At 37.7% G+C, this 24,758-nt stretch overlaps 1 protein-coding gene across 1 annotated transcript in view; it reads right to left on the bottom strand.

Annotated features, from left to right (window-relative positions):
• Nucleotides 1–24,040, bottom strand: part of LOC115210306 (zinc finger protein 99) — a 244,287-nt gene extending 220,247 nt beyond the window's left edge. Inside the window, exon 1 of the mRNA XM_029778829.2 lies at nucleotides 23,897–24,040. The gene's annotated coding sequence lies outside the window, so the exon portion shown is untranslated. The remainder of the gene's footprint in view (nucleotides 1–23,896) is intronic.
• Between the last annotated feature and the right edge of the window lie 718 nt (nucleotides 24,041–24,758).

Genomic DNA, 24,758 nt, shown 5'->3' with positions numbered 1-24,758 from the left:
GGAAACTCCTTGAGCGTCTGGAGTTGGGGATGTTTGTTGGTGATAATTGTTGTTTGTTCCTTCTCGAGCCATGTCTGGCTCATAAGGGCCGGTTTCCCGGTTTCCTTGGCGTATAGGCTTCCCACCTGGACGGGACGCCGGTCCGTCGCAGGTGAGCTGCAAGATGCAGGAGGAAAGAATGAGAGAAAGTTGTGGCGAAAGAGTCAGCAGAAGGTCGTCATTACCTTCTGCCGGAGCCGCAAGGAGCACAGGTGTTTTGCTCATAAACACACACATCGCCCGGTCTGAGATTCGAACACGCGATCCCTCGACCGCGAGTCCGCTCTCTAACCACTAGGTCATGTGCCTCCACATTGGTGATAATTGACACTGCTCAAAGTTTATAATACTCGGTAGCGATATAATGATGATTGTGACATTGGAATTCTATTGGAATCGGTACTGGTTGTGTTCAGAGTAGAGTGTATCAAAAATAGTAGCGATGATATGTAAATGTTTGTAGTGGTAAAGGTGTCGCAAATTTGTAATAGAGATGGAAATAGTGAATATAATATAGAGTTGCAAATTGTAATTGACTATGATAATTTTGTGCAATAGTGGTTCTTGTTGAGTAGCCCCAGGTTAGCTTTGATTGAACAAACGTTATTACACATAGGTTGACAGTCGAATGACTAGCACGGTCCACAGATCTACTTTTTCAGCTGTAGTTGTGTTTTTGTTTTTGTTCCAGGTTAGTCCCAGTGGGACATAGTTGTGATGAATGGAACTCTGTGACTATTCCATCTATATTTTTATGAATTAAAACCAGTCAGAGCCACGTTAGCGAGCGAGATCTTTTCTAAAGTGGTAGGATGTTACTTAAGGGAGATTTGGCTGCTGATTGTAACAGAGCTGCTGTGTAGGGGCAAAATCAGTTGATTGTCTTTGTTGTAGTATGACATGATATGGTGATGGTCATAATTATTCTTGTATGAACATACAAATGATCGTGGTAAATGAAATGCAACCGTAGTAGAGTGTTGGATTAAGCACCTTTGTCCTGGAATGCTTCAGATACAAATCTTACTAGAATTGACTTTTCTCTCATTCTTCAAGTGACATTAGATGAGTAAGATAAGATCCTGTCATCTAATTACTGTCAATGATTATATTTAGTTGATTATAGCACTTCCCTACTCGTTTGTGGCCACGAACATTCACTTTTAAATCAGTAGAGGAGAGGTGTATTATCTTTCAAGGATAATACTGGTACTTATTTTGTAGACTCAGAAAAAAAATGAAAACAAAACTGACCTCAGTGAAATTTTAATTTAGAATGCACAAGATACATCAGCCAAAATACTTGCAGCATTTTATGCTCTGAGTTCAAAACCCACCGATCAACTTTGCCTTTTATTGTTCCAGGGTCAATAAAATAAAGCACTAGTCAAGTACTGGGGTCAGTGGTTAACAAGTACTCCCCTTCCTTCAAAATTGTTGGCCTTATGCATGAATTAAAAACCATTAGCGGATTAGCAGAATGGTTACACAAAATGCCTTGCACTATTTCTTATAACTCACAACGTTCTGAGTTCGATTCCTACGGAGGTCGACTTTGCCTTTCATCCTTTCAAGGTTGATAACATAAAGAACAGTCAAGTTCAGGGGACAATGGTATTGACTAACCCCTCGTCTCAAAATTATTGGCTTCGTGCCGAATCAGAAACAATTATTACCAAGTACATCAAGGTGATTGGCACACTTCTAAAAGACTAAAAGGTGATTAGAAGAGCAAAATATCAACCAAGGAAAGTCAGTGGACCTGTAGCTCGGTGGCTGGAGAAGCTGGTTTATGTTGTCCAACAGCGTCGTGAAGAGCTGGAAAAATCAGTTAAATTACTCGGGATTTGGCTTGGTCTGAATCTCCAGGTGAAGAAAAACTAGGATGAGGGGATGAGAGTGACCAGTTTCACCAAAGAATGGGCCTCCAGAAAGCTAGCCCTAAATGGTCGAACAGAAGTAGCGAACGCCCACATCACTTTTTGTTATATTTCACCGCCAGACCATCGTACGTTGTCCCACATCGATTATTTATTTGGTGATGGGCAAACATGTGCCATCTCGAACAGACCTATATATATACATATAATAATCTCCACCCCATATGATATATCATATATATATATATATATATATATAGAGAGAGAGAGAGAGAGAGAGAATAAGAGAGAGAGAGTGAGAGAAAGAGAGAGAGAGTGAGAGAGAGAGAGAGAGAGAGAGAGAGAGAGAGTGCGTGTGTGTGTGTAAGTAATCTGACAAAAGTGGGGCCCCGTTCAATTTCGACTGATCAAAATTGTTGCAGCAAAAAACCTTTAGATGGTTGGAGAAACACGAAAGGAAAAGATAAAGAAAATTTCTCAAAAAAGAGAACAATATAAAATAACGATAATAGGTGAGGTGGAACAGTTTCTTTAAAACAACAATGAAACTCTTTCTTAGGAAAATCAGAAATAAAAAAATGAAGAGCTTAGATTTACCATTATTCAAAATCAAACAATTAATTGACAAAATTATGCGTCTATGATGCCATTTTAACTTTCAAAGAAATTAAAATGACAGAAAAAAAACCCCAGTTAGGTCAAGAATATAATGAACATGTAAATGACGGATTATTCGTAAAAATAAAACTAAAGCCGAACAACAAAAGACCATAATCTGAAGATGTAGTTTTACAACATCAAATGTCTCGCTTACAAGTACATTGGGTTGCATTTATACACAATTCGAGAAATGGTTAATGAGTAGGGAGTGGTGTACCGATATCCAATCTAGCCAGTAACTTGTCCTGTTTTATTCCTTTAATTACATCTTGTTTCTTAGCACGCCGGGCGAAATGCTTAGCAGTATTTCGTCTGCCGTTACGTTCTGAGTTCTAATTCCGCCGAGTTCGACTTTGCCTTTCATCCTTTCGGGGTTGATAAATTAAGTACCAGTTGCGTATTAGGGTCGATCTAATCGACTAGCCCTCTCCCCTTAAATTTCGGGCCTTGTGCCTAGAGTAGAAAAAGAATTATATCTGGTTTTATCTGTTGAGTATGTTTTTCGTATATCGTATAGCCACCGTTAGCGGATCTTTTCCTTTTCATGGGCAGTTCGATTAATTAATTTTCTTTAACTAAACACTTTGAAACTTCGTATGTTTGGCACCTCAGGTGCCGTCAAGCACTCACAGTCCTCTGCCAGGCGGGCAATGTGGTCGGTGGTAGTTCCACTCTAGCGTTCTATAGAGGGTTAGTGGAGGGAAAGTGCGACAATGTTCTCGGGGAAACTCTGGGCGACGATGAAGATCAACTAACCAATTTGTTTCGGATAACTTTTGGCCTGGTGCCTATGGACAACTTCCAGAAATCATATGGAAAACATTGATATAAACTTTACAGGCAGAAGTGCTGTTAGCTGGACCTGCTCTAGATGTGCCTAGAAGGATGAAACCGTTCTGCACGCCTTAGTTCAGGGCCCAAGTATTGCTGACCTATGGGTTTATGTCGAACACCTGCTGTCGCGTGTAGGACGGATCCGGATATCAGCTGAATCCATTATGAAGATTGCCCCTCCACCCTGTTTTAGCCGAGAGGGGCAGGCAATTTTATTGTTTAGTGGCTGTACCGAAAAAGGTAGTATGGTTGACCGGTTTGAAAAGGATAAGACAGATATTTTCCTCTTTGGTCAAGCCCTCATCAACTTTTTCAAGTTTCACTTGAAAAGGAAGTTGAGGGTGGAGAGGGAAGTGTTGCCTTGTAGCAAGTTTGTTGAAAGGTGGCTGAATGTTGGAAGAATGGCCAGTCTGAAATGACCAATTCTGAGTGTGCACCTGTAAAGAGGGGATTTAAGGAGAAAGGTTCTTGTTCTGTTGTTTTATGTGAGCCCCTGTGGCTAATAAAACAATTAATTGTTGTTGCTGTTGTTGGTCAAAAATATTACATCGTGAGATATGGTGGTAACAAATCTTCTCAAATTTCAAGAATCTTTTTTAGGGCTCTGGCAGAATACAGAATTTCTTCAGGTCAACAATGCAGTACCCAATCTCATTATTCTTCAGCCTTGTAGGGAGCAATTTGGGTGTTGTGTCAAGTGCACAAATTAGCACAGGAACCACAGTATTTGGGCCCTGATATTCCTCAATTTTCTTAATTTCTTTGATATCGACTCAATTTCCATGATATTCTAAAATCTACGATCTTACACCATTTATCTCTCTCTTTGTCTTCTACTATTATATCTGACCTTGTTGCTACAATAGTGTTTATGGAGGAATTGCATAAAACCGTGTAGCAATCATTTACTATCATGCTAACATTCCAACGCACTCTTTTACCAGCACAGTCATACCTGTGCTTACACACTTTATATTTTAGCTTATTGCTAGATGGTTGATACTTTCATCTCCTTTCCAACATATTCTGCACTTGATCTCTGACATAGTTTTATTCATTTCAGTCTTTATCAAGTTCATTGTAATGGTATATTCCTGGGTGGCTATAATTAGTGATTCGATTTCTCATTTCAGGTTTCTTCTTGTCAACCACAGCCAGCATTCTTTACTTCCCACATCAAAAGTCGTTCTTCCTTCTGTTCATGAATTGTCTTACTATTTCACTGACGTTTTTTTTTTTTTGTAAATTTCCGACTGCTGACAGAATTGTTTCATTACAGTCGGTGAGCTGGCAGAAATGTTAGCACGCCGGGTGAAATGCTTAGCCGTATTTCGTCTGCCGCTACGTTCTGAGTTCAAATTCCGCAGAGGTCGACTTTGCCTTTCATCCTTTCGGGGTCGATTAAATAAGTACCAGTTACGCACTGGGGTCGATATAATCGACTTAATCCGTTTCTCTGTCCTTGTTTGTCCTCTCTGTGTTTAGCCCCTTGTGGGTAGTAAAGAAACATGTATTTCGTCTGTCTTTACACTCTGAGTTCAAATTCTGCCGAGGTAGACATTGCCTTTCATCTTTTCGGGGTCGATAAATTAAGTACCAGTTGCATACTGGGGTCGATCTAATCAACATAATCCCTTTCCCACAAAATTTGGAGCGTCGTACCTAAAATAGAAAGGAGTATTCTTTCATCACTACGCACAAGCCTAATATTGTAGTACTGATGGTATCGTCTGCATTTAATAAACTACTTTCTTCATTTCTTAGTAACTAGAGTCTTTTGTTATTACTTATAGGGCAGCTCATGTTGTGCATCGAGAGCAGCTTCATAGTTCTGTTTAATTTCTGAAACTCTGTGTGTGTCCACTTTATAAAAGGAGCAGAGTGTTTCAGTGCTAGCATAACCCGTGTAGTGATTGCTTGGATAACATTCACTCCATTTACTTTTGTTTCATGTAACTTCTTAATCTTTCTTTGGAGACTTCCTCTCTCATTTCTCTTTCTAGTACCTCATCGTCCTGTAGCACCCTTAGATACTCGTACCATTCATTATCTTCCAGCAATCTGATGATGTCATCTTGTGGGATCTTTATACGTTCAGTTTAATTTATTGACCTTCATAATAATTAAACCTGAACACTTATTTGCCCTAAACTGCATACCAATATCTTTGATAATTTCTTTTTACTTGTTTGGATTAGAGAATCCAGATCTTTTGCATTTATTATGTATAGGTTGATACATTTTCCTCCTGGTTCAAGCAAGTTGATAGGCTGGCCTAGATTTTCTCAGAATATTTGTCAGAGATTAACACAATATTTCAAGGTAATGGCAAGAATGTATGTCCTTGAAATATTACCCTGCATACTTTTACATTTCGTTATGATTCATTTGTGCATATTAGTTCTACTTCTCATGATAGCATGGCATTTTCTAAAAAGAAATCTGTTAATTTTCTCATTGACCTCCCTCACCCCCAAGTATTCCCAGGCATTCTAAGAACCAACAGTGTGAAATATTGTCATAAGCTTCTTCTTGTCTATCCATCTAACAGCTAAGGCCATTCTTATTCATACTTTCTTAATTTCATGCTATCATTATACAACCGGCCAGCAGTTCCACTTGACTTCATTCTGCATCCTTTTTCCTCCTCTGATGATAAATTCTTCTTATCCAGAAAGCTATACAATTCATCTGCTGTGAGGTCAATTAATAGTTTTCAGAGTAATGGTTAATTTAGTGGCATTTCAACTGTCGTCGCATGCTGAGTTCAAATTCTGCCAGGGTTGACTTTACCTGTCGTAATTTCTGCATCAATAAAATAAGTAGCAGTCAAGAGCTTATCCCTGCCCCCATAATTGCTGGCTTCGTGCAAAAATGTGAAATCATCATCATCATCATCATCATGCTCAGAGGCATCTTGTCCATCTTTATGTATTGAGTTCAAGTACTGCTGAGATTGACTTTGCCTTTCATTTTTTTAGGGATCAATAAAATAAGTACCAGTTGGGTATTGGGGTTAATGTAATTAACAAGCCCTCACACAACAAAAATTTTGGGCCTTGAGCCTGTAGTAAAAAGAATCATTATTATTATTATTATTATTATTATTATTATTGAGTAAGAGAGTAGTGCATACCATCAAAGTGACACTGGGGTAAAATATATGAAGCCCAGTATACCCATCATGACTACTTTTCTGATAAGGGTACGTACACCAGGCACATGCATCACAACCATATGTGCACAACATGGTGATCTCATATCAAGATTAACAGTGCAAGACCTTGCAAGTGGGGCCCAGTTAGAATTTTCTTCTGGTCAACTAGCCCATCCTACTCAAAAGGTCCCTGAATAAGGGTTGTTTAAGGATGTTGAAACATCCATGTTTCCAGAGGTGAATTATCCAAGTCCCAAAGAATTCCTCTCAACACATGGCTATGATGCTCCCCCATTACCCCTACTCATGAGATGAACATATTGTCAGCCACTAAGGAACGTGTTCAACTGGTTAAGGGCAAACAAGTGACAAACAAATCTGTGGTATTGATGATGATGATGATGATGATGATGATGATAATAATAATAATAATTAGTAGTAGTAGTAGTAATAATAGTAAGGATTTTAACATCGTCACATGATTTGTTGTTCTTTTAACCCTGAAAGATTACAAAATTGATCTTGGATGGATTCGAACTAGGAACTTGAAAGAAGCTGTGTGGTAAGTAGCTTGTTTACCAACCACATGGTTCCGGGTTCAGTCCCACTGCATGGCCCCTCAGGCAAGTTTCTTCTACTATAGCCTCGGGTCGACCAAAGCCTTGTGAGTGGATTTGGTAGACGGAAACTGAAAGAAGCCTGTCGTATATATGTATATATATATATATATATATGTATGTGTGTGTGTGTGTGTGTGTGGGTGTATATGTTTGTGTGTCTGTGTTTGTCCCCCCAACATCACTTGACAACCAATGCTGGTGTGTTTTAGTCACCGTAACTTAGCGGTTCTGCAAAAGAGACTGATAAAATAAGTACTAGGCTTCCAAAGAATAAGTCTTGGGGTCAATTTGCTCGACTAAAGACGCTGCTCCAGCATGGCCACAGTCAACTGACTGAAACAAGTATAAGAGTAAAAGGGAGTAAAGTGACTAAATACCACAAGTAATTAGGTCCAACAATAATGTCTGTTCGATATGTTAGGTTTTTTGACACAAAACAGTGAGATGCCAGATGAATTTATTTATGATTTCTACTCTCTCCCATTACCAATTTGATTCAAAAAGTCTATTTCCTCAGATAAAGAAGGACAGAGGACATGATTTTTTCAGGATCTCTGAAACTGCTGGCAGGAAGTTAGCCCCAGGCCAAATACATGCAACAAATTGGATTCTATTAAAAACTCACAAGGCCGGTGGTGATCTTAAATGGAGCAGTGGATTAAGCCTGTCCCCTCTCACCTCCATCCTCCACCTTCAAGAACAGGAGTGATTGCTGTGAATGGCTTGCAGACAGTTTCTGTTTATGAAATTGCATTTACAAGATTTTAGTCAGCCCAAGACTTTGGTAGTAGACATTTTCTCAAGAGGCAGCACAGTGGGATCAAACCTAACCTGCAACTACATAAGTGTGAAGTGTTCTTTTTAACAATGCACCATCTCCACACCTATACTCTTTTACTCTTTTGCTTGTTTCAGTCATTTGACTGTAGCCATGCTGGAGCACCGCCTTTAGTCGAACAAGTCTCCCCCAGGGCTTCTTACATGTAAGCCTAGTACTTATTCTATCGGTCTCTTTTGCCGAACTGCTAAGTTACGCGGACGTAAGCACACCAGCATCGGTTGTCAAGCGATGTTGGGGGGACAAACACAGACACACAAACTTATACAAACACATACATACATACCTATATATATATATATATATATATATATCAGCATGGCCATAGCTCGTGAGCTGAAACAAGATGAAATTAAAAACAAAAATATACGATGGGCTTCTTTTCAGTTTCCGTCTACCAAATCCACCCACAAGGCTTTGGTCGGCCCAAAGCTATAGTAGAAGACACTTGCCCAAGGTTCCACGCAGTTGGACTGAACCCAGAACCATGTGATTGATAATCAAGCTACATACCACACAGCCACTCCTGTGCTATATGATGAAAGATATTGAAATTGTCAGGATATGTAGGGCTGCTGCTACTGATATTAATATCAGTAACAGTAGCCCCACATATCCAGACAATTGGTTGGTATGATTGTCATTTTTATTATTGTTTAATCTTAGATCAGCTCCAGCATGGCCATCTCATTTTGGTTTATCAGAGAATAAGTATCTAGGACAGCATTAAGACAGCGCAACATAAACTGAGGGAGATTTAACTGCAATTTTTAGCTGAGCAATCAGTATATTGATAAGTTCTTCCTGTCTTTTCTCATTTGGTACTTGACTCACCACCTAAAGTTAGTGGTAGTAGTTGATACTCTTTTATTTAGTCCTAAGTCATCCCTGATTGAATAGAACTATAATCAAAGGCATTCCAACCATGACCATCCCATCTGTTTCAAATGTGCACTGAACCCAGAAACTCATTATCCAATGTATTCTGTTCAAAGATGTGTGATTTAAGTTATGATACAAGGGAGAACTGGCTGCTATTTCTTGCAAGTTGAGTGACCAGGCAATGATTCCTTGTTGGCTCATAAAATTGGTAATTCTTGCAGCTGCTATGTAGGGTCATAGAAACTATGATGTCAGACTTGTGATTGATTGCTTTAGAGTCATAACCATCCCCAGTACCGCCTGACTGGCCCTCGTGCAGGGGGCACATAAAAGCATCCACTACACTCTCGGAGTGGTTGGCATTAGGAAGGGCATCCAGCTGTAGAAACTCTGCCAGATAAGATTGGAGCCTGGTGCAGCCATCTGGCTTGCCAACCCTCAGTCAAACTGTCCAACCCATGCCAGCATGGAAAGCAGATGTTAAATGATGATGATGATGATGATGAAATTCATTAAGGTGGAATTTGAGAGAACGATTTAGCTTCTTTTAGTGATTACACAGAGACTTGCTTTTGGATTATAGTAATGGTGGTAACAGTGGTCATTGGTAGTAAGTATTGGTGTTATGGTATTGTGATATGGAGGTAGAGGTAGAAGTGTTGTTAGGCAATCATGGTAGTACTGATGATGAAGGTTGCGTAAGTGGTTGGGATAACACTGGCGATGCTGTTAATGAGAGTGTCCATATTGATGGTTATAGTGTTTACTGTCGTAGTTTACCCCCATTTCTAATCTGAGTGAGTACATCAAAGGCATTATAACTTTGACGATATTCTGTGTAGAAATATACTTTTCGACTATAGTACAATGGACTAAATTTGAGAGTTTGCATAAAAAAGCAAAGAAAACAATATCCCATCCAAAAACAAAAGAATTTAAAAAATATATATATTCCAACTAGATTATTGCTAGGAGATAACAGTTTTCTCAAAGTCACCACCTTCAGCCTTCCATATGTCTCAAAATGGTATTGGAACCTGGTGCATACACTTTTCACGTTGTCCCTGGGAAGATCTTTGAACACCTCCTAGATCTTGACCACCAGTTGTTCTGGGTGTTGTGCAGCTGGTCTTGGCAGAAGTTCTTTTCATTTGAGAAGAACCAGGTCATCATAAGCTTAGCAGGGCACCCCAACTTATTCAAGAGCTTCTTTGCCTTCAACAAGCAGTTCTTCTTGGGTTTGGCTGTCAAGATGTGTTCCTTGTCCCTCTTGAATGAATGGTTGCAAAGGGCTTCATTCAGATCCAGCTTCATGGTTGTGACTCCAACTCCCATCTCCCTTGTCAAGGCCCAGATTCCCTTGTTTCGATCCATCACATTATCCGGCAGTTGTTGTATGAATTCCAATTGGCAGACACATTCAGAATGCCTGCTATGTCCCTTTGTGTTGACCATGGCCTCGTAGTCTCTATTGTAGTTGTCCATGTCACATCTTACCACTTTACAATGTTCACAGAGCATTGAGCAGCAGTCATGATGTTGACAGTTTGGTGGCTTCCAGTCTTCCATATCAACTTGTTCTCAACTAAAACTTTAATCTTTATGCTCTCCAATGTCATTGACTGCTCAGCAATACATCAACAACACATTCTGCAGAGGTTCATTGCACTTGTGTGGTATATATCCCTTTTCAATGAGTTGGTGTTTAATGCCTGATCCTAGGCAGCAATGATTAGCCTTTCGGTTTTCTTTTTTAGGTGACCCTTGCTGAGCCACCTCCATGATGCTTTCTGGTCTTTTAAGTTGTTAGTTTCATGGTAGAACTGACCATGTAATTCCATGCGGAGTATTATTATTGTTGTTGTTAATATTTATGGTGGTGGTTTGGCCCTAAATAATATTTTCTGCTATAGACCCAAAGCCTGAAATTTGAGGGAGTATGGTTAGTTGATTACATTGGTCCCAGTGCTTGACTGGTACTTATTTCATTGACTATGAAAGATGAAAGGCAAAGTTGATCTCAGCAAAATCTGAGTTCAGGCTGCATTTTGTTTGTTGAGCTAATGATTCTGCCTGCTCACCTCCTTAATAATAATGATTTCAAATTTTGGCACAAGGCCAGCCATTTCAGGGTGGTTGATAAATCGATTATGTTGACAACAGTGCTCATCTGTTTCCTGTTTTATCAACAATCCAAAAGGGATAGAAGACAAAGTCGACCCCAGAGGCACAGGAATTCAGACAAAATGCCACTAAGCATTTTGCCATATATGGTAACTATTCTTATTTCTTTACACACAGGGGCTACACACAGAGGGGACAAACAAGGACAGACAAATGTATTAAGTCAATTATATCAACCCCAGTGTGTAACTGGTACTTATTTAATCGACCCCAAAAGGATGAAAGGCAAAGTTGACCTCGGCGGAATTTGAATTCAGAATGTAGCAGCAGACGAAATACTGCGAAGCATTTCGCCCGGTGTGCTAACATTTCTGCCAGCTTGCTGCCTTATAGTTACCATATATGGTAACTATTCTACCTGCTCACTGCCTTTAATAATGCTAAGAATGGTTTCAAATTTTGTCACAAGGCCAGCAGTTTTAGGGGAGGGGTAAGTCAATTACATTGACCCCAGTGCTCTACTGGTACATATTTCATAAACCCTGAAAGCATCAAAGGCAAAGTTGACCTTAGAGGAATTTGAACTTGGATTGTAAAGATCGATGAAATGCTACTAAGCATTTTACTCAGCATGTTAACAATTCTACCAGCTCACTATCTTCACTTTACTACTACTACTACTACTGCTACTAATGATAATAATAATAATAATAATAAAATCAGATGTAAACAGGATTTATCTTCCAAGAAAAATAGGTGGAAGGGGCCTGATACAGCTCAAACAATCCTTCAAATCAGCAATAATAGGCCTGAAAATGTACCTTAATACAACAAGTGATGTGATCTTATGAATTGCACTGAAGTATGAAGATTCCAAGCAAGCTTCAGTCATGAAGCTTTGTCAGAAATTCAAGAAGTCTCTTGACCTAGAAGTTAATAATAACAATGATCAAAGACACCCAAAAACTGACAGACCAGCCATTACTTTTCCTGATTTAGAAATTAATAATTAGGAAAATCAGAGAGATCCAGATGGTGACAAACCTATCACTGATGCAAAAACCTCAAATAAAAAGCATAGAAGGCTTGCATGAATAATATCGAAGACAAGTGGAAACGTAAACTTCTGCATGGAAAATACTCTAACCACCTGCCCAAGACATATCAATCAAAATCTAATACACTAATGGCTACAAGTGATAGGTCTGAAAGGGGAAACAAGGTTTTGTTATTGCAGCACAAGATCAGTGCTTACCTACCGGAAACTACCATGCAAATGTCCTTAAAGGTGGATCTGACCCCTCATGTAGAATTTTCGGAAAATTCACAAAGAAAATTGATCATATTGTTTTTGGCTGCCCAATCCTCACTGCAAAGGAGTACCTCATAAGACATTATAGACTAGGGCAGTAATCCACTGGAATGCTTGTAAATACTACAAAATTAAATCCCATGTTAAGTGATACAGGCACCATCCATAGGATGTAGTAAATGGCGAATGAGTCACCACCCTTTGGAACTTTCCAATACAAATAGACAGAAAAATTGGCTCCAATTGACCAGACATTGTGATCAAGGACTACTACAGAGGAACTTGTCTGTTAATAGATATGTCTGTCCCACAAGATCAAAATGTCTCAAGAGAGGGATACAGAAAGCTTTCTCACTATAAAGACTTGAAAACTGAAATCACAAAAATGTGGTATCTTACTACTATGATAATACCAGTAGTCACTGGTGCATTGGGAATGATAAAGAAGGGAGCTGAGAAGTATATTAAGTAACTCCCTGGTAACTCCAGTATCTGTGAACTATAAAAGATACCCTCGATGGGTACAGCCCATATACTATGGAAAGCATTCTCCATCTAAAATGGAATAAATGTGGTGATAGTTTTAGTATGCATGGCAAAACAAAAGTGGCCTTGCTACTCTTGGCCTCCGGAGGATGCCCGGTACTAAGGAGCTGAAATAAAGTTATAATGAAAAGAAACCATGAATAATAATAGTAATGATGATGATGATGATGATGATGATATTGATGCTTGCTTGCTTACTTACTCATGACAGCCCATCAAAGGTAATGACAATATTGATCCAAAACATTGATCCTCCTTCACCTCCAGCATATTGTTTCTCATCCTGTGTCACTGAGTGCACTGAAAGTGACCCAAACAATAGCAGCAGGAAGCTGATGATGAAGTCTCCTCCTCTCTTTATAGAGTCTCCTGCCTTGAGTTTGAAAGTGCTCCATTCCAGCATCACACACAGGCTTCAAAGCAGGGACACCGCATAAAACGAGAGACCTACTTCTGGTCTCAATCAAGCTGAAGAGAACCATCTTTGAGTACTGGTTACCAAGCATCTGAATCACATGACTAACCCAGTGGAGAAGATGATGTAGGATGCAGGCTTCAATGCTGTAGGTCCCAGCCCTCAGGAGTATTTCAGTATGTGGTCATGTAAAATCGATGAGGGATCTAATATGGAATGCTTCTGGCACCTGTAAAGGGTTTAGCACTCTGACTCACAAAAGAGGGTGGATACACAGATAGCTCAATAAATGGAGATTTTTGTACTTACTCTAAGGTTCTAAAAGCATCAATGCTGAATCTTTTGAAAGATGCAGTGTTCAAGTTGATCTGACAAAGTATCCCCCCATCAAGGAGTTCAGTGTTAGAGATTGTGCTTCCAAGGTAGAAGTTTGATTCTGCATGCAGTAGAGGATCATCATTAATAAGGACAGGCTGAGTGGGGAGGGAAGAATAGGGGGTAGATGATTGGAGTACATCATTTTTTGGATGATTTACTTGCAGACTAAGCTGAGAATAGGAAGTCTTCATTGAAATCAGTATTTGCTGAAAAGAAGTGGAGATATGAACTGGTGTTGTTGGATCATCAGCAAAATGATCCTGTACGCTTTGGTTGAGAGGAACTTTTGATATGGCTTTCAGGCAGTGAGTGTTTAAGATGCTGCCATTATTTGAATTATGTCTTCTTCAGTGAACTAGAAAGAAGGGTTACAGCCACCAGGTAATTGTTAAACAGTACAGGGGCAAGGCTTTATTCTTGTTTTACCTCCATCTGGACATCATGGGGTGATAATGATAATAATTGCTGATCTGCTGTATATAGATAGTAGGATACTGGATGAAATACAAGTAAAAAAGAAGAGTTTAGCTGTTGGCTAGATGAATTACAGGAAGACTTACAACAACATCCCACACTGCTAGCTCTTTGAGTGCCTGAAAATTCTTGGAGTCAATAAGACAAATAGCTTTTCAAAAAAGCAAAGAGAGTGTGGGAAGTAGAACTGTCATAAGCAAATGAGTCACTAGGAAATGTAGAAATACACAGGGGAATTTTATAGGGCGACTTGCTCTGACAGGTGTACTGAGAAAATCCTGGCCTGCCAATGATTTTATCAAAATCAAGGTGAAAATAAATCGCCCACTTTTTATGGATGACCTCAAACTATATACAGAAAGTAAGAAGGACTTGGATTCTCTGATCCAAATAGTGTGTTCTGCAAGGCTACTGGGATGCAATTTGGAGTCAATAAATGTACAGCATTAATTATGGAGGTGGCTGGAAGAAAAACTCAGATGACATGAAATTACCGCAAGTCAACATCATTAGGTCAATGTGGAATAATGAGGAATACAAATACCTAGGAGTGCTGTAAGATAGGATAATAGAAGGAGAAATCATCATCATCATCATCATTTAACGTCTGTTTTCCATGCTGGCATGGGTTGGATGGTTTGATTGAGGACTGGAAAGCCAGAAGCTGCACCAGGCTCCAATCTAATCTGGCAATGTTTCTACAGCTGGATGCTTTTCCTAATGCCAACCACTCTGAGAGTGTAGTGGGTGCTTTTTATGTGCCACTGGCACAGGAGCCAGTCAGGGGCACTGGCATCGATCATGTTCGGATAGTGCTTTTTATGTGCCACTGGCACAGGAACCAGTCAGGGGGCACTGGCATCAGCCATGTGCAGAGGGTGCTTTTTACATTCCAGTGGAGGAGAAATGAGAGTGAATATCTCTAAAGAATACAAGAGTACAAGAGGAGAATTAGGAAGGTGCTTGAAACAAATTAAATGTTGAAATTTTCATTAAAGCAATAAATATATGAGTCATGCCAGTATTAAGGTACACTGCTCTCTTTCTGAAATAGATAAAGGTCAAGTTAAAGAACTAAGATAAAACTAGAGAGCTGCTCACAATGCACAATGCACATCACCATTAAAGTAATAACAGCAGATTCTATTTACCAAGAAAGGAAGTACTCTGATATTGGGGTTGAAAGATTATGTTGTGTAGAGTGAAGAAAGAATACTATTGGCAGCAAGGAATGCCCAAAAAGTTACTGAGTCGGTGGAAGAATTTAAGAATTGAAGGAAGAATAAGACAGTAAGCAGATGGACAGAAATGGAATTACATGGCTAATTCATATAACAGACCAAAGATGCTGGAAGTAAAGCTATGGCTGATGGAGGGAACTTGAAACAAGAGACTGAAGTTCTAATTATAATCACTCAGGAACAAGCCATTAAGATGAATTTGGTAAAGGCAAAGATCAAGAAAGTCAGTCAGACTGCAAATGTAGAATCTGTCAGAAAAGATTCAAAAGTATCAATCATCTCTTGAGTGAGTGCATTAAGCTAGCACAAAGTAAGCATGAGTGCAGGTATGGCTGTGTAGGTCAATGAGTGCATTGGGATGTGTAGGTCAATGAGTGCATTGGGATGTTAGCCGAGTGTGTGGCTTTGAAATAACAAAAAAGTAGCATGAACGCAAACCAAAGACAGTAACTGAAAATGAGGATTACAGAATCTTATGGGACTTTTCCTTAAAGACTGACCATACTATTGAAGCCAGATCAGGTATAATTATAGGGGATAAAATAAAACAAAGTTGTAAGGTCATGGACTTTGGAAAATAACTAAATATAGTCATGGTTAGAATACCTTTCTTTATATGTTTAGGAAACCTCTGGCTATAGGTATAGGAGCACTCTGTTGGTTACGATGATGAGGGTCCCAGCTGATACGATCAATGGAACAGCTTGCTTGTGAAATTAATGTGCAAGTGACTGAGCAATCCATAGACATGTGTACACCTAATGTAGTTCTCAGGGAGATTCAGCATGACACAGAGTGGGACAAGGCCGGCCCTTTGAAATAGAGGTGCAACTCATTTTTGCCAGCTGAGTGGACTGGAGCAAAGTGAAATAAAGTGTCTTGCTCAAGGACACAACGCGTCACCGGGAATTGAACTTACGACCTTACAATCGTGACCCGAATGCCCAAACCACTAAGCCACGTGCCTTCACAAACCTCTGGCTAAACAACTATAAAAGCAACAATATGGTAGTGATAACATAATAAAAACCTACTAACAGAAACAATAGTGGATGCGCAATGGCCCAGTGGTTAGGGCAGTGGACTCGCAGTCGGAGGATTGCAGTTTCGATTCCCAGACCGGGTGTTGTGTGTGTGTTTATTGAGCAAAAACACCTAAAAGCTCGATGAGGCTCCGGTAGGGAGTGGTGGTGACCCCTGTTGTATTCTTTTGCCACAACTTTCTCTCACTCTCTCTTCCTGTTTCTTGAGTAACACTGTGATGGACTGGCGTCCCGTCCAGCTGGGGGGAACACATGCGCCACAGAAACCGGGAAACTGGGCCCATGAGCCTGGTTAGGCTTGAAAAGGGTGAAAAAAAAACGAAAAATAAAAACAGAAACAATAACTAGAGCAACATCTGCAATTAGAAATCTATTGTAAAATATCTTCTGTAGAAGTACAAAATTATTTTGTAAAAAATAATGGAGAGAAATAGTTACAAAATATGAACAAAAGAGAAAAAGTAATTTTCTGTCTTAAGGGAATCTAACAAATATAAAATGAGATTGAAGTATAAGAAATCTAAGAGAAAGAGGAAGAAACAATAACAACAATTAAGAAAAGATAAATTGATAAAAACAAAACTATGAAATGTCATGCTAAATTAGTGTAAGAAAAGCTCCAACATGGCCATTACTGAGTCAGAACAGGCTAAAGGAAGATTACAGCATTGATTAAAAAAAAAACAAAAAAAAAACTCAGGACTCAGAGTTTTGATTGTAATTCAAGAGCACAGCCTTTTCACCAGCAATCTCCAAAAACTTAATGAAGTAATGTACATAAATTAACTGGAGAATATATGTAGAAACTGAAAAGAAATAATCAATCACATAATTTCCAGCTGTCCAGTTCTAACCAAAACAGAATATATAAACAGAAGCAACAGGGTTGGCAGTTCCATGCACAGCAAACTATGTCAGAGTTATGTAATATCTGCAGAAGTGAAGTGACATAAACATACTACAAAAGACCTCAGAAAATGGCAAAGTGACCTTACTGTGGAATATGCCAATTCACTGAGACAAGGAGATTAAGGTAAGTCAAAGGTAAATCACCTCAACAATATTGTCAAAGGCCATCAGGGGAAAGGAAATGATGTATCAATTTCTATAGAAATCTGCGTATAAGTTGGAAGAAATAGAAAAATAATCCAGATATAAACCCCAGAAATAGAGAATGTAGGCATTGAAAACAGAAACAGTCCCCATAATAATAATTGCTTTGGGAATGATAAAAAAAAAGAATTACATAAAAATATATGAGAGGAATTGTACAGATATATGATATATAGAAAATAGCAATCTTGTCAGTGTAGATATTTGCAGAACTTTGTAACACAGAAAAAAGTGGTGGAATGTTAATTGTTTCTAAAACAGGCACAATGTCTGAAATTTAGGGGAAAAGTGAACTGGTTAAATTGTCCCCTGTACTTGATTCCTACATTATCTTATTGATCCTAGAAGGATGAGAGGCAAAATTGACCGTAACAGGGTTTGGACTCAGAGTAGTGAAGTAGAACAAATGTGCAAAGCATTTTCTCCGATGCTCTGACAATAATGAAAATCTACTGCTTAATTATGATTTCATTATTATTGTGATAAAGATGATGAATAAGGGGATATTACAGAGACAAGAAAGAAAATGCCTCAGGGTTTTAATATGGAAGGGATATAGCAAGGTAAAATTATATGTATGGGTATACCTAACATATACTCAGGGTAGGCAGCTGGCAAAGACGCAACGAAAATTTTTGGAAAATAACAATAAGAAATAAGTGGAAATTTTACCAGTGAATGTGTTAAAATATAGGGCACAAAAAGAAAATGACTCTCCCCAGACACAACAGAATATGCTTCAACACACGAACTCACATAAAGAATCTTGCAAATCAAATCCAAAAATGAAATAACCTTTATGTAGTAAAACAAAAAATAAGTGAAACACAGGGGCACAAATGAATGGAAGGCAGATCTATTTCTGCCTTTATAGCATTTAGATAGAAAACGGCATTGTAGAAATGTATGCAGCACGTGTACTACAGTAGTACTATGCATGGCTTAAATGCTGAGATTGAAAAGCAGGGGCGAATTATGCCTACCTAATCTACAAAAAAAAAAAAAAATTGCATTTTATGCATAGTAATTAGACTAACCTTCATAAATTTATTGAATTAGGTGCATATTTTGCCATGCGAGGAAAATGATTCTATTGATCTATTTTATTCAAGGTAGGCACTGCCTACCTTGCCTACCTAGGTGGCACATCTCTGATACATACCTACATACATACACACATACATACACACATATATATATATATATATATATATGTATGTATGTATGTATGGCAGCATACATATGTAGTCCGCAGAAAAGAAATGACAGCCAACAGACTGGATTCAATGTATAGATGTGACCTCTGCAAACAAGACTGCCACTCTCGCATCAGTCTCTACAACCACAGGAGGCGTTGCAAAACCTGAATAGACAACTCAACTGACGGATGACATCATCCATGGTCAGCCATGACTGACAGAGGCCCTAAGAAGAAGAATATATGTATGTATATATATATATATATATATATATATATATATAAGAAATTAAAAATGGAAAATACGCACACTTACATGGTTATAGTATAATTTTTAAGTGTGCGTATTTTCTGTTTTTAATTTCTTACATACATTACAATCCACCACGTGGGGACAACCAAAATTCCTCTTTTCTGTTACTACTACTATATATATATATTTATACACATACACACATACATATATATATATATATATATATATACACACACATACATATTCATGTTTGTACGTATATGTATGTATACATATATATACACACACACACACATATATATGGGTGTATATAATGTGAAGGTACGTGGCCTAGTGGTTAGGGTATTGCCCCCAAAATTGCTAGATCATGTGTTTGATTCCTGGATTGGCTGACGTATTGTGTTCTGGAGCAAAACATTTTATTTTCCATTGTTCTAGTGGGTGGAAGAATACCAGAACCATTGGCATATTATTGGAGATGCTTTATTGTGTATCTTTTGACTCTCTACATTCTGAGTTCAAATTCCACCTACATGGAGAAGGTAATGGAAAAACATATAATTTTCTGTATCTATGTTCATCATCCAATCATGTCCTATGTTTTTTCAAAAATGTGTTTTCAAAAATATACATATATATATACACATATATATATATATATACATATATATACACTGTGCAGGTGGCATGTAAAAAGAAACATTTGAGCGTGGCCATTGCCAGTACTGCCAGACTGGCCCTTGTGCCAGTGGCACGTAAAAGCATCCATTACACTCTTGGAGTGGTTGGCGTTAGGAAGAGCATCCAGCTGTAGAAACTCTGCCAGATCAGATTGGAGCCTGATGCAGCCATCTGGTTTGCCAGCCCTCAGTCAAATCGTCCAACCCATGCTAGCATGGAAAGCGGACGTTAAACGATGATGCTTATGATGATGATCCAATAATGAACAATGTGTTTTCAAAAATGTTGCCCACGAGCAAAAAAATTTTCTGATACTATTTCCGCAGTGAAAGGTCTTCCCATTATCAAGTTCACACGAATGTGACAAATAGCATTGTACATGCATATATTTTATCCAATATTGCTTTGTGGATCTTTAAGCTTTACTTATGCCAGCAAATTTATTGTTTGCTATTCTTGTATACCAGAACTATTGTTCTGATTTGGCAATAAAGGATGAATTTAGTATTCATCACTGAGAATGTATAGTAACACTGACAGGCAGAAGTCATAGCTCGTTATGTTTCCACACATTGTCTAAGAGGAGTAATTTCTCCCAAAACAATTTCTGTGGCAAAAGGTCTTCCCCCATTTGAGCACATTTAAGCATGTTAAATATACTTGTAAATACATATCTGTTATACATATATATACATATATGTAGTATCTGTACCTAAATATATATATATATTCAATATGTGATCGCGTGTATATCGTTGACGATTTCTTTCTCTATCTTCCCTTCCTTGGACCTTTCCTTTTTCTATGTTTCTGATGAAGAGCTCCACTTGAAACGTTAAATCCTCCTTCTTTCTTTCCTTTGCTGAGCGTCCACTATACTTGTTCCACATCCTCGCGTTGTTGTGTTTTCTCTTTGTGTTTTCATGTTTGGATTTACTAAATATATATATATATATATATACAATTGCAGCATGGAAGGTGTTTGTAAGCCATTTAAGAAACACACAAAAGCCGTTCAATTCACTTCAACATTTAAGTTTAATTTGTCAAAATATTTTCGTCGCTAAAATCCGCGACCTGTCCACTGACAAAAATCCGTATTTTTGTCAGTGAACAGGTCGCGGATTTTGGTGACGAAAATATTTTGACAAATTAAACTTAAATGTTGAAGTGAATCGAACGGCTTTTGTGTGTTTCTTAAATGGCTTACAAACACCTTCCACGCTGCAATTGTTTTCGTTTCAGCACACGATCTCAGATCAAATCACTTGCTATGCGAGTACATCTCCCTATATATATATATATGAGTATGCATGTGTGTGAATGTCTACACAATCACACACACATGCTTGCATGTATTCATGCTTGATAGTAAGACACATGATTTGCAGGGTTATTCATAATTAGGCTTAGGAAGGTGTTATTCAATAGTTCTCAGTCTATATAAATTATGAATTATTTGGAACAGCAACATATGTGTGAATTATATTTATATTTATCTATGTATTCATGCAAATATACATAAATATATGTGTGAGTGTGTGTGTGTGTGTGTGTGTGTGTGCACGTATGTGCATATGTATGTCTTTAACTGAAATTCTGAAATCCAAAATCCAAGTGAGAGAGGGATCACAAATGGAAACTTTCAGAAATAATTTATGAAGTTTCATCATTAATCTGTCTCCTTTTAACAGAACAAATATAAAATCATTTCAAAATTTGAGGAAATCTAAAATCTGAAACATCTTCCACCCCAAGTGTTTCAAATTAACAAAATATTCAATATATACACATGTATATATATATATATACACACATATATATATATAATAAATATAGGGATGGTATTATTAAAATACCATCACAAGTGGTAAGCGAATTATTAGCCGTACAGGCAAATTAATAAAATATATACATACAATATTAGATATGTACATACATACATAAGGGTACTAAATGAGTACCTATATCGCTCATGATAGAAGTCAAAAAATACTTCTGTACCACTGAGAAGTCACAAATCTATTTCAGACAAGATAGGAAAAAATATCAGTGAACAATAATAATGTCTTGCCCATTTGAGGTAAGACATTATTATTGTTCACTGATACTTTTTCCTTTCTTGTCTGGCCTGAAGAGTAGCCTGTGGTTTACACCTTGCTTGAATATTTATCACTTCTGTGGTTCTGTTCGCTATGAAACATATATAGCCCGGATCTAATCCTCTCCATTCTGTAACTCTTGCATTCTTATTCGCACACCTTAGCAACCCTGGTTGCCTACCATGAAATATAAAAAGAACTTTTCTCAGTTTATCGTACTTCAATATGAAAAATATCCACAACCTTCTGTCTCAATAAATCACAAATAAATCCCTGAAAGTTGTTTTTTATATTTACTATGGATTGCTAGAAGCTACTTTCTCCCTACACCTCAATCCCTGGATCTTACATTTTTATATATCTAACTATCTATCTGTCTATATATGTATATACTTACCACAAAAAATAACACAGTAAAAGTTTTTATTTTCATTCCCTTCGAAAATTGCTCGTAAATGTGGTTTTGGTCATTTTGACTGCTTCTTCTAGCATGTAAAAATTACCTGTTAAAGGTAGTTTTCTCTTGCATTTAATTGTACACTATTTTATATATATATATATATATATATATATATATATAAAAGTAAATAAATGGCACAACGAAGCACCAATATTTGTGCCATTTATTTACTTTTATATGTATAATTTTACCCTCACGGGCTATCCTTTACTGGAAAGCAATACTCTCGTATTGCATTACTATTTTCATTATATATATATATATATATATATATATTCACAACCCATGCTAGCATGGAAAGCGGATGTTAAATGATGATGATGATGATGATGATGAAACACATATTTATAATTTTATACGTGTCTATATATTACCACAATATATATGCCCTTAAATATGTATAGATATATCTCTCCATATTCATGTGTGTGCATATATGTATGCAAGCAGTAGAATAAGAAATCTAACAATTAGAAAAAAAACAAAACAAAACAAAATATATAAAACAATTAATTAGCTCAGGCAACAACAGCATCATTAACTAAAAAAAACACTCCCCAAATCACCATCATCAAAATCACACCACTACATTACAAATAGTAATATAAACAAGAACAATAAGAAACAAAAAAAAAACGATCCCAAACAGAACCAAAAATACAATAAAGAAATAAAGACAAAATTTGCCACCACTTAAAAGTAATAATAGTTTGAAATATAGCTAAATCTGCTATTCTAGCTATTAGAAATAACTTCTGATGAACCCTATTATTCAACATCTATTTCTATTGTTCTTTGTGAGAAGCAAGTCACTAGACACCGGACACTCAACACTGTCGAAGGTTTCCTTTAGGGTCAAGAACTGCAGGATAAACTTGTTTGTTCTTTATCAAGAACTTTTCATGCCATTGCTTCTACAACAAATCCAGCATTTATGATTCCGTGACCTGGCACACTACCAAAACTGCATGTCATCTAATACTTCACATTACTTCATGCTGGGCACGTTTTGTTTACGACTTGATCTACCACATTCATAATCATAACTTGCTCCATTAGACTGAGACCCCACTAATTTCCACTTGCTCATGAATTTCCTTTAACCTTTTGTGTCCATTGACAAGAGCAGTGGTACTAAGCTATGTCTTTCTGGTAACACACTTTCCTGTGCTTTCTGATTAGTAAGCTAAAGTGAGTTGAGTTAGTGACTAGCACCACTTGCTTATAATCACAAGTATATATATATATATATATATATATATCACCCATTGCATATATGCGTATGTGTGTGTGTTTAAGTTAGCACGTAGTATGAACGGTGTTGAATGTTTATGAATCTCACTGTTGGGCTATGTATGTATGTATGTATGTGAGTGTGTATGTGTGTATGTCTAGATACACACACACACACACATATATACACACGCATATACAAAGAGAGAGAGAGAAAGAGAAACTTACACATCCATTAATACATCTTTCTCTCTCTCTCTCTCTCTCTCTCTCTCTCTCTCTTTCTCTATCTATCTATCTATCTATCTACACATATATGCCTATATGCACTCATGTACTATTTGTGTAGATATACATACGTGTATATATATATATATAGATATGTACGTATGTATGGAGTTTCAACTCACCCGCTGTTGTCTATAAGTCTGCACTGGTTGCGTTAATATGCACAATTGTCACTGTACATTTATTCACATATGCATATATGTATTTGGATGCCTCTTTTATCGGCTGATTCCTTCCTATCTCTTTCTTTCCCTCTCTCTTTCTTTCCCTCTCTCTGTCTCTCTCTCATTTCACTACTCTGCATCACTCCCTCTCAATTTCTTTCCTTTCTCCTCTTTCTCCCACTTAAATTCATTTCGTATTTGGCTTTCTCTTTCTCACACTTTCTCTTGACTCAGTTTTTTAACTGTCTCTTATCACTGACTTTTTGTCTGTCTGTCTATCTATCTATCTATCTATCTATCTATCTATCTATCTATCTATTTTGCATTTAACTTTGCAGTTTTTTATGCACCTTCTCTCTCTCCCCCTTTCTATCTTTCTTTCTCTCACTCTTCCATCCTCTTTTCCTTTCTCTATCTCTCTTCCTTTCTCTCTCTCTCTCTCTCCTTTCTCTCTCTCTCTCCCTTCCTCTCTTCCTTTCTCTCTCTCTCCTTTCATTTCTTCCTTTATCTCTCTCACTTCCTCTCTTCCCCTCTCTCTCCCTTCCTCTCTCCCTTCCTCTCTCTAGCCCTCTCACTCTCTCTCTCTCTTAGTCTGTGTGTATGCATTGAGATTTTTTCTTTATATTTATGCCCTTTATACTTTCTAACTTTCTCTCCATTACATTAACTTACATCTGTTCATTTCTTCTTCCTATTTATTATTTAACTCTCCTATAACTCTTTCATTCTTCATGTCTCCATTCTTTCTCTCTGTCTGTCTCCTCATAAATGCATATTTACACATTTTCTCTGGTACTCACATACACACACAAGAATGTGT

This window comes from Octopus sinensis, linkage group LG4 (genome assembly GCF_006345805.1).
Source record: "Octopus sinensis linkage group LG4, ASM634580v1, whole genome shotgun sequence".
Taxonomy (NCBI): Eukaryota; Metazoa; Mollusca; class Cephalopoda; order Octopoda; family Octopodidae; genus Octopus; species Octopus sinensis.
This window is presented reverse-complemented; position numbering and strand designations above follow the sequence as displayed.